At 38.9% G+C, this 11812-nt stretch overlaps 1 protein-coding gene across 2 annotated transcripts in view; it reads left to right on the forward strand.

Annotated features, from left to right (window-relative positions):
- SPIDR (scaffold protein involved in DNA repair) overlaps positions 1–11812 on the forward strand; it is a 204640-nt gene that overhangs the window by 64301 nt on the left and 128527 nt on the right. The window lies entirely within an intron of this gene.

Here is an 11812-nt window from a genome sequence, read left to right on the forward strand (position 1 = left end):
CAAGTGACTGATGGCATCACCTTTCAGTAGTATTTCTTGAAAGATAATGGATTTGTAGAATTTAAGTGTAAAGAAATGGTTAGGTTTTTATCAACTTGTGTGTGACTGTGGGCTATGAAATTTCAAGCATTTATTCTTTATTAAGCCAACTACTTGTTTCTGAACAAATATTAACTTCCATTTATTTTTCAGAAAGTCCTCTGGTCTTAATTTGAAAACATGCGGATGAGGGAATCTATCACTTGCCTTCAGAGTTTGTCCTTAATTCCACTCCCAAATTTTTAAAAGTGGGTTTTCTTCCAAATCTGAGTTTGTCTGGCTACAGTTCCTCTCTTTTGTTTCTTGTAAAGCCTTTCTCCATTAAATTAAAGAGCTCTTTAGTATGTGGCATTTTCCCTCTCTGACACTTGCATAGCAAAATCATGCTGCCTCACAATTTTCATAAACTAACCAGATTGAGCTCTTTAAGGCTCTCTAAAGCATTTTTACCAATCTTCAAGTGATTTCTATGACTTCTTACTGCACTCTCTCAAACTTTTCCGCATGGTCTTAAGAACAAGGACAGCTACTCTCTACGTATTCTTCCAGTTTTAGTTTCCTCAAAACCATTGGCCAGATCCAGTTCACCGCTCAGCCTCCTGTGTGTTGAAGGCCTGTAATAAGTGTTTGAATCTGGTTTGGCTTTGGTCACAGTGTGATGCTGAGACTTCATGCTGAATTGATTGTCCAATATGATTTCATAACTTTTGTAGCTGTTGTTTTCCGAGATCCAGTTTCTCACTCTCCAGCTACCATTGGTGATTTTTCTACCTAAGTACAGGGAATTATTTATGCTGTATCCAGGTCTGCTTCGTTTGAGTATGTCCAGCTAACCATGCAGTTCAGATCATTGTGTATGTCAAGCCTGTCCCCTTTTAGTCACAAATGTGCTTGAATTTGTGGTATTGACACAGTTTCTTATATTTTAAACTCATTTTTTATATCATTGATAAACCATTTAATAGCCTGAGTGTTTACTTTCCAATCCTGCTGGAACTGCTCTTACTCAGTTAAGACTCTCCACTGGTAAAAAGCTCTAACTGTAATTCACAAAGTTAGTTCTCTGATTTTTTTTTTTTTTTTTTGCATTCCACTTAAAGCGTACATTACTGATAGCGAAAATGGTTGTTTTTTCATAAGAAGGTTGTACAATTTTAAGGCATGCCCAAACTGTTGGCTAATGCTGGTCTTATAGTTTCTCACCGGAGCTTTAGAGGACTTACATCCCATGGCCACTTGCTACATGTTCAAAATGCCACCTATGTGGAATGGCACATTATATTTCTGACCTTAATTCCTTACTTATTTTTCCAGTCACTTTGCTTAGATCTGATGTCAAGCTAGCTGGTCTCCAGTTACTGTAGGTCATTTTGTTTGCCCTTCCTGAATACTAGCACAGTATCATCACCCTTTCAGTCTTCTGGAATTTCCCTGGTATTTGAAGGCTCATTAGAAAATAACATCAGGGAGCTAGAAATGTCTTTAGCCAGCTCTTCTTCAGAACTGCTACGTTGAAAATTATACAGGCATGCTGACTTAAAACCAATCAAGCCTTCAGCATGTTGTTTATTCTTCACCTGAGTTACTAATGGATAGGAGGTTACTTTATCATTCTTATGTGATATGAGGACATCCTGTTGCTTCTTCTGAAATATGGAACAGAAGCTGATATTGAATAGGACTGTTTTTTAAATAAAATTAATTTTTTTTAATGTTCTCTATAGTAATGTACCTGCAGCTTTGCTAATATACTGATACTCTTTTTGTCCTAGCTGCACATGTGTCATTACAAAATCTTGTGTTTAGCTGCTCACCATTTTGTTAGACTTTAACTCGTAAACTGAAATATTCCATGCTAAACATCTGCCTCTGGCTGAATTCCTTTCTTTGATTATTCTTCTTTCTTTCAAAAAATGAGTCAGGATTCATTAGCATTTTGTGAGAAAAAGGCTATGGGAAAATACCTTGCTCTGTTCTAAAGTACATTTTAAAAATTCTGATGAGTGTCCTCAAGACAATTTAGTTTTGGCAGAAGATGAGCCATTTCGGGAATATGCCTTTTGTCATCATGAAAATCTACAAGAACTTGGACAAGTTAGAAGTCTTTGGAGCATTTGCTAAAATTTCTAAAGATGCTGAACATGTCATAATTTAGGAATATCCTTCAACTTCACAGCCTACGTTTCTCTTTCCATTCCCAATCCTTATTCAAAACCATGAGTATTATAAAATAATCATTAAAATAGCTGTGATAATATTTTGGGGATATTTTTTCATCTAGGGAAAATTTTATTTTTTAGAGTTTTGTTCTTAGAATGGCCATACTGTTTCATGTCACCAAAATAAAATTGGTGTTTGGTTTGGAAAATGTTGGCTGGAATGGTTGAGATTTTATTAATGTAACTAGACAACCTTCTGATTGCTTCTAGTCTGGAAACGTGAAGTACCAGCACAGCAAATGCATACCACTTTCAGCTTTCATCTTTTTAGGTTTGTACTAAGGGTGTCTCACTAAGATGAGTTTCTTCTTGCGTTTTGTTTCCTCGCTGTTTTGCCTGGTAATATCTCTAAATCGTACTATTTCCAGGGCTGTTTCTGACTTCAGCAACAGAAGTAGAGGAAAGAACTTCTCAAATGACAAACTCAAATGAGTTGTCAAAGAAGGCTGAAGATTAATGCAGAGGACTGAAATAACTTAGTTGCTGGGAGAGTTGTCTCATCATTTTGGTTGTCCCGTAGACATGCAGACCAGCAGTTCATTGCTAAGGCAAAAGGGAGCAATTTCAAATGAGATCTCCTTCCAGTTGAGATTTAAGGAAAAACATTTCCAGAAGTGTGGTCTGTTCCCCCCATTAGGCATTTCATCTTACAGACTTCTATGCCTTTGTTTTGCTGTTGTTTACTTTTATGTTGTATCAATGTCCATGTTATCCAAAACTCCCTTTATTTTGGCTTTATTTTTTTAAAATTCCTTTCTGTTTGCTCCTCTGACCCCTTTCTGTAAGTAACCATTGTGGTTTGGCTGCTTCTTGGTCATTGTGATTAATCACTACCCCAGAAAAGAGCACCTCCTTTCAGCACGTACTGTGTGTTTATTATACAGTGCATGGGGGTCTCGCTTTTGGCTGACTCGCTCTGCAGGGTAGAAGAAATCTTTGTGCTTTCTCCATTGTGACAATTTTGGATCAAAATTGCTTTTGGCAGCCTGTCTGTGTTTTGCTATAGGCACTCACTAAGAATGTGCATTTTTGCAAGGTGATTGATTGGTAATTCCACTGCTGTAATCAAGATAACCATATCAGACCAGGGCCTGAAAGGAGAGAAGACCAAAGCTTGCCCATATTGGATGCTTGCTGTGGTTTAGCTCTAACAGAGATGGATGTCAGGCTCTTCACCACAAATCCAGATTATTTTTTTTTTCTTCATAAGATGTAAAAGGGAGGCTGAGAGGTGTGCAGTCCCCGTAACTGCAACTCTCCGATCAGCCAATGTGATGGCTTGAGAGTACTAGGTGCAAGGGCTTTTTAGACGATTTGCAAGCTTTTTTTTTTTGTATGCAGTGCTGCAACTTCCCTGTGAAGTTTCCTGTTTGGGCAAACAGGAGATCTGGACAGTTGAGAGAGAAAGAGGAAAAAAAACCAAACCAAAACAAAAAACCAAACCTTTTTCCTGTCATCATCTGCTGGTTATACAGGGATTGCATGAGGCAGAAGAAAAAATAGTGCTTTTCTGAGTTACATTCATACAACTTTCCTGTCTGTAGGAGAGGACACTAACAACATTTGAAGCAAACTCATGCAGATTCCTTCTGTAACTTCTGAAATTTTACGTTCTGTACATTTTATTTTCTATTGTATATATTTTCCTTGCAGTTATCATCAAAGCAGATCTTCACTTAAAATGTAGAATATTATTTTCCAGCATTTGTAATCTAATACAAGATATTTGGTATTTGTTGGCCTGAGATTAAGATTTGGTATTGGATTACAACTGAATTTGAGTAATAAACTGATGATAAAACCAAACCATTGATGTTTCCTTCCAAACTGCTCCCTTCTCTCAGGGGGAAGTGACCTTGAAGTGGCAGCAATTCTTCAGTTTGCTGAGGCAAGTGGAACACACAACTGAGGGGAGGAGGGTGAAGCCCTGGAGAAATGAGAACAAGGTTTCACACATAACACCACATTTTCAGGGAAGTTGAAAGACTTACAGAAGAGTATATAAACAATCACTCCCCTCCTTCCAGTTTCAGTGACTGGTTAAGGCGATGGGAAGAAATGAAGCTTGAATGCCATGAGACTTGCACAAAAATTTGTCTCTGTGGATGAAGAAAAAAGGGTAGTCCTTAACAAGGTTTCCTTTTACTGTGCAAAGTTCTCTTAAAAGCATTAAAATCTGAGCTTTGCTAGTTGTTGCTTATTTTTTTAGATTTTGATAGTTTGTTTTATTACTTAAGAGTTAATACTATAAATTAGAGAAATGGCAAGTGGACAAATTTATATTTGTCCTTTTTAGCCAACTGTCTGAACTTTTTACAGCATTGGAAAGGAAAAAAAAAATCAAATGCAAACTTGTCTTTTTCAAAGTAAAATTCTTTGTATTGTTTTTGTTTTCTTATAAGAAACAGTAATGGCATGCACAGTCACTTTAAGTAGCTTACATATGTTCTTATAAAGAATGTATGATGTTTAAAGCACAGCCAAATTCAGCAGCCCTTTAAAAATGAATATAGATGTGGCAAGAAGCCTGCAAGACTTGATGTGTTTTTGAGAAACATCTTTTTGAATGGCTTCAGAAGTTACCAGCCCAGAAAGAATAACAACGTGTATAGATCTGAATAGCAACCAGATGTTTTTGTACAGGTTGTGAAAACGTTGGAATCTCCACCTGATTTTCAACATTGACTTTGGATTGCAAGGGTCTGCTTGGTATCTACCTGCTTGCCGAGTTTGTGGTGCCTGCACCTGCAGTCTTTTACATGACAGAGGAGTAAGAACAATAATGGGATGACAAGAAAAAGGATGTTTTTCTTTTGATTTATGCCTGTTACTTGACATTTTATAGTTTTTATACCTGAGAATGAAAGTAAAACTTTGTGGCCTGAACCAGAAAATGTAGGCTTGGCTATTCTTCCACTGCAGATAGTAAGCACTGTCCCAGGAGGGTGTCTAGTGCTGCAGTTTTGGAACCCACATTAGACAATTTGAAGTTAAATGATGTTGGGATGAAATAATGCCTTTGAAAAAAAGTAACTGAGGGAGACAAATTTGGAAATATGTTGCTAGTTTGCTCTATTAAACACTGCATAAAGTGGGGTCTTCTTTGTTTATGTCATACTTCCACAATGTGTATCTGACCCATCCATCAGAACCAAATGCAGAAATTGACTTTCATTCTTAGTGTAGTAAGTACTATTCCCAAAATTCATTGCACAAGTTTATTTGTACTTTCAGTGGGAAATGTTATTTTATAAAAGCTTTTAGCTAGGATTAGTAGAAATTTGATTTAACACCTCCATTTCTTGTAGTTCATATTTCTAAAGAATTTGACAGTTAAGTAAAGGCATAACTTAACTTTTCAGCCATGTTCTTTAGAAACATCAACTAACTATGTCAGGTACACTAAAATTTACTTCTAAACTGTAGTTCATATGTATGATTTGTTTGATAGCTCTTTGAGCAAAAGTAACAGTTATGTGTTTTTCTTAAAAGCGTCAGTCCTCCCGTATCATTCAGATATCACTAAGATCAAGAATTGTGCATTGTGATTATTCGTCCTGACTGCCTTTCACAAAATAAGTATTTGTTAGCAGCTTTTCAAAGATGAACGTGAATTCAAGCAACCTCATTTTCCTTCCAACCCCTTGAGTTTGTCTTGTCTTTTCAGAAAGCTCTACTTGCATAAGTATCATTTTTTAATTGATTTAAAAGGAAAGTGTTGAAGGCCTTTTCCTTCTGCCTCTTGCCTTGCTTGCTTGGTTTCTTTCATCCATGTGACTTACAGGGTAAGTCTTGTGGCTAAGGAGTTTCTCTGTTATTTCATCGTTCTTGCTTTGCATGATAATCCACATGTATATGTACTGGTAGATGTGTGTGTTCTTTATTATTAGAGACTTTTTGCTGTCACAATAATGATAACTTTCACTCTGCTCTTCTTCATGCTTGCATGAGTGTTTTTTTTTCTTCCAGGATGCTCAATGGAGCAGAGCTGTACACTGCTCTGGTTTTCTTCTGTGTTTGCAAGATCTGTTCTGTGTGCTTGTAGTTCTGCATTTTCCGCATTGGTACTGTGGCCTTTATGAAAATATATTTCTACCTTGTGTCATGTATGATTGTTACATTCAGTTACATTCAGATAGGCATATCATGTCCTTCAGCCCTGTGAGATGCATTCCCTCAACATTACAAGATTTTTAAATTCTCATGGAAGAATGGAAAACTGAAAAATTCAGGAACACCTACTGTTGTAAAGCCAGCCTCCCTTTGCTTTGCTCTTGCTGATGTGGTGGTGCTGCTGTTATTGTTGTTACTTCTGCTGAGCTGATCTGCATGGAAGTGCACTGTCTATCCCAGCTAACACATTAAAGTCGTGCAGAATGTGGTAGATTATCCTCTGCCCCAGCTTCCTCCTCAGGACCTGGGAGGTGTCACATACTCCAGTTTGTTGTCCTGAAGCACTTTTCCTCACCTTGTAGGTCTCACAGAGACAGCTCTGCTGCTGGAGTTCTATCAGCTGACTTTACAGAGAGTTTGTTCCCTTTGAGAGCTGTCCGTTCAAGGCTACAGGTACTCTTTTGGAACACTTTAACAGTAATGTTTTAGCAAAATTCACTTGAGTGAAGTGAAGCTGCCTGTAGTCTTACTGATGCCAACATCTGATGCATTTCCATAGATCAAGTCACATGGATCCTCTCACAGAATCATAGAATTTTAAGGTTGGAAGAGACCTCCAAGATCAAGTCCAACTCTCCCTGCAGTGTGTTCAACTTCCTGTCACTGTGTAGCAAGCGAAACATAAAATATGCAGTCCTCAAGAGATCATAATTTCTATATTTTTCTCCTCATTTGTCTTCCTTATTCATAGTTACTGAGTTATTAAAACAAACTTTAGAGTTTTATTTCAGGCACTGAAGCCAGAATGTCTGAACAGTTTGGGTTTTTTTGTTTTGTTTTGTTTTTTTAAATTGTGCCACTCAATGTTTTTCCTTTTCTTCTCTCAAAACTGCTTTTTGGTTGTTAAGAGTCAAAGCAGACTGGCCTTCTTCTAGCCTCCCTCCTAGGCTGCCCTTGGCACGGCCAATGCATCATCTGTGACCGCATTGTACATTCAGTGTTGATGTGGCTTAAATATATGCGTCTGCTGTGAAGCCGCTTTGTTAGGTCTGAAGATTAAGGGCCTTCACTCTGGCAGAGACTGTAGGGTCATGCTGAAATTTTCAGAAGGCTCAAGATCTTGGGGTCCGTGATCACCAAAGGAACAGGGAACTTTATTTATTTATTTTTAACCCTCCTGGAATTCAGAGTAATGCAGAACATCTGCAAAGTACTGCGTCAAAACATGTTTTGATGTCATGGTACATGACTGAAGGGCAGCATCACCCTATGTACTGAAATAATAAAAAAAAATTAAAGGAACTAACCAGAGAGATTGATGCATTCAGCATGAAATTTGTTTTTTCATCTCCCACACCCTTGAAATATCTTTGTGGATTAACTAAGCTACTTCATGTCCAGGTTGCAAATTGGAGTGAGAGACTGACATGCCAGACATCACCTGGAATTAAATAACTAACTATTAGATATAAGAGCAGATCTGCTAGGTAGTCAAACCAAAAGTTCCTCTAGCTTAGGATCCTGTTTCTTGCAGTGACAAGAGCTATCAAAATGCCTAGGAAAAATTACAACAGGGCTAACACTTGAAGATATTTCCTCAAAGTATTCTCCCAACAATCTTCCAAAGATCTCTGACTCTGGGACTTTCTGAACCAGAACTAGTGTCTGTGTTATTAACAGTTCTAAATATTTTTTTTCTTCTACCGAGAAGTTACTGGTTGTTTTTCTGAACCTATGTTTACAATATAGACCTATTTTGATCACACAATTGTAAAGCGTCAGGCTTTTTTTGAAAATTATGCTCAAGGTCTTTGCCAAGTTTGTTCCATTACTACTGTTTCCAAAGGACCTTTTCCTGTGATTTCAAAGGTTCTGCTAACTCTAGCAGTGAGAGGTGGTTGTCCCACTTCCCTAGGTTTGAATCGGGATTTCTTCATCTGTCTCTGAGGAGCCTGAAGATGTGGCTCCTGTGTATGTTGGTGGGGGGTGGTGAATCTGCCTGTCCAGCCCCCTCATGGCAGGGGTGCTGAATGGCTTTTGTCAGAGCTTGTTTCTTGGCTGGGAGGTGAGGGAAGTTCTTGTCAATCATAGAGAGGCTTCACTAGAGATACTTCCTGCTTAAATGGCTTGTTCCTCCCACCAGTCAGTCTCTCCTGCTGGTTTCACTCATTCTGGACCACTTGTGAAGTCTGGAGGAATTAATTTGTTTGATCTTGGTCCATCTAGCAATGATTTCTCTCTGTTGCCTTCCAGTGGATGGTACTTACCACAGCAGTGTTCTGCAAAGGGCTGATATGACCTTTCTGAGTGGAAACTAACCCAGTTCATCACTGGTACCTGATTGATTTTTCTTGTACTCCAGCCCTCTGTGACCAACCTTTTGAATTACTAGTAGCCAGCATGTTGCTGCATGCCTTTGGTAAGATTTTTCTTCTTATGGAAAATTCTTTTAGAAATGAGAGAGGCCCTGGTGGCTGATTCCCCCTCCTTTTAAATGGTGCTCTTGAGAGGAAGCATATTGTACGTCCCAAATACTTCTTCAAAATTCACACTCAACCAGATTTATCAGTGCCTTTCTAGCTCTGTTTGTGGCATCTCAAGCCTTGTGTATCAGGGATTGAATTTATACTTCATGCCACTGGGATGAATAAGCTCTCTGTTTATATTCATGGAGCCAGATCTTTCAAATGATCCTTGAGCCTGTGTTAGTGGATGTTTCCCCTGACTTTCCAGCTGACTCTGTGTAAAGCCTTCAGAGAGATGCTGGAAGGGGCAGCTGTCCATGCTGGGCTGTGTTCCAGGACCGCGGAGCTGCAGCAGCCCTCTGTCACCAGGAGCTCAGAGAGCCTAGGGCTTTGCTAAGAAATGCACCTATGTCTGACACTGATCAGGCAGCTATCTGTGTTCCATCTTTATCTCCCTCAAGCATTGCATTGTTGCAGAGGCATCTGGCACCAAAGAGCTTTGTTAAGCAGTCCTCAAATGACTGTTTGAGTGGAATATTTCTAAATGCATCCAGGCAGCTGAAGGCTTACTTGCTGTGAGTGTGCATATGGACTTGTCTTTCAATGGGAGAAGAAAGGTTACCCTCAAGTAAACTGAAGGTTGTTTTTTAGATGAGCATTCCATGAGAACCTGCAGTTCTTATTCCTTTTCTCTTTCTCAGGGTCCCTCCACTATGTAGCCTAGAATTGGTGGTTGGAAGATAACACTAGATATGCTCTGACCCATATTTTCGCTACCATAGTGTGGTGCCTGCCATCACTGAGGCTGAAAAAAGATGAAACACAGTCTGGCCAAGGATTGTAGAGTGTACGTACCATTATGGTATCAAATGTGCCTGTGAACCATGCACCTTGAAGAGCTGATATCTCAGTTCAATTACTTCATCTTGCCTGTCCTTCCTGCGTGCTGAAGGAGCTTCCTGAGGACAGTCCAGCCTGGGCACCGTAAGGAAAAAGAAGTAATTGGATAGTGTTTGAAACTGGCTTAATCCAGCCTGGTTGGACAGTCACTGAAAAGAACCATCCTCCCTTGGTCCCTTCCTGCCCAGCCTCCCCTCTTTCCATCCCTTGTTCCTTCATCTCCTTAGTATCTGCTCGTGTGCTTTGGTGGCTTTGTGACTAGCTGGGTTAGCTCATTGATTTGTTAAAAACTAACCCTAAAGAAAGACATTAATGAGTGCTCTAGACAGCAGAATGGGAAATGAATGAAGGAATATGCAGTGTAGGAATGGGCAGGATTGCAGCACAGTTATTCCTTGCACCTATTGTTGTAAGGTGTTCTTCCTTGTTTAAGATTACTAGGTATTGCTGTGAAACCTCCACATCTGCAGGTTTGAATTTCTTGGGCTGTAATTCTGCTTTGCAAGTGAAATTAAGTGAATGAGGACTTCAGCAAGCAAGCAAGAACTTCTGTGAATTATCCAAGGGTGAAAGAGAGCGTTGCAAACCATAAAGTAAACTTTTCACACGGATGAACAAACAAGTAAACTTCTCTGGAAGCTATAGAAATTGCAGTGATCCAGTCCATCTTCTCACCCACAAATTCTCCCTTCAGTGTGCAGCCACATATGTTGAATTTATTTTTGATTGACATAACAATACAAGAGCCAAATGAATGAAAAATGAAGCTACGTTCTGAACTCTGGTGTTTCATCACATGCCAGAAATCCAAAGTGCTTTGCCATGTTGTTCGAGAGAGCATTCTATCATCAGCAGTAATAATAATTTCTGGGTAATTAAATTAAACTATCTCTGTGCATCTAAATAAACAAATAGATTGTGGTTCTGTAGAATGTGCGTGTGTGCCAAGTGAGAGACTTGGCTAGCTGTTGAAATTGTGCTGCTTTCATTCAGTATCAGCTCCCATTGTTTGCACCAACTTTAAGACTGGCTTGCAAGAAACTCTGGTAACTTGGTAAACGTTTTTTTCCTTCCAGTGTCTTTTAGAAGCTTTTGTGTAGATGTAGTTCCTGATTGACCTAGTATTTTTAATTGGTTTATAGTCAGAGGTACTTAAAAGAAAAATGTTGTTAGGTTGTCATTCATTGTCTTCAAGCTGCTTCATCAGCTGAGTAACATATATGCTGCTGGCCAGTAAGAATTGTCATAAAATTCTGCACGTAAGAAATGCATTGTTTGGAAGTGATGAGCAGTCTCTCTCTCACAAGCTGTCTTAATACTTTTTTTTTTTTTTTAAAATAAACAGTTGGTGTGTTTCAAAATTAAAGTTGATTCTTTTTTTTGTGACTTGGTTTATAAAGTGGATGAAAATGCAAATTCTGCAGTATGTCTAGAGGGGAGAGGTAAGTGCTCAGTTGCTTTGAAGGCTGAGAATTTTTGTGGTTGGAAGAATTTGTTTATGTGTGTCAGATGACTTGGGGTTGACAGAGGACCACAACTGCAGCTAGTCAGGCAAAACAGAATTCAAGTGTGAATATTCTAAGTCCTTGCCTTTAGGCACAGAAAAAGAGCCCGGACACACACTTACCAAAAGGTTGTACATAAGCAGACCTTAACACAGCACAGTGAGCGTTTGGAGTGGCACTGTGATCTTTCCCTGAGAAGATGACAGCGGTAAGGAGTAATAGCAGTGGCAACCATCTCTCTTCACACCCAGTCTCAAAGGGCTTGGCAGAAAGCATCGATTCTCTTACTTCTGCTTCTCAGATCTGCAAAAGGAGGTCAAGCTGTAATGACTTGGTCAGAAATGTACCTTACATGGGGGACTTTCTGATGGAACCCTTTGTCCTGCTGGAAAGTGTTGGTTCATGGGAAACAGAATGCTTTGCAGAAGCATGTTCCATGTGATGAAAATTTGGTTCACATAGAAGTGGTTTTCTGAACATTTTAGTTTTATATTTCAAAATTACTTTATTTCAGATTCAGTATAAAAATGTAATAAAGACTGGGGAATACAAAACAGGGGCAAAATATTTT

Source organism: Chlamydotis macqueenii, chromosome 2, assembly GCF_036417535.1.
Source record: "Chlamydotis macqueenii isolate bChlMac1 chromosome 2, bChlMac1.mat, whole genome shotgun sequence".
NCBI classification, from domain to species: domain Eukaryota; kingdom Metazoa; phylum Chordata; class Aves; order Otidiformes; family Otididae; genus Chlamydotis; species Chlamydotis macqueenii.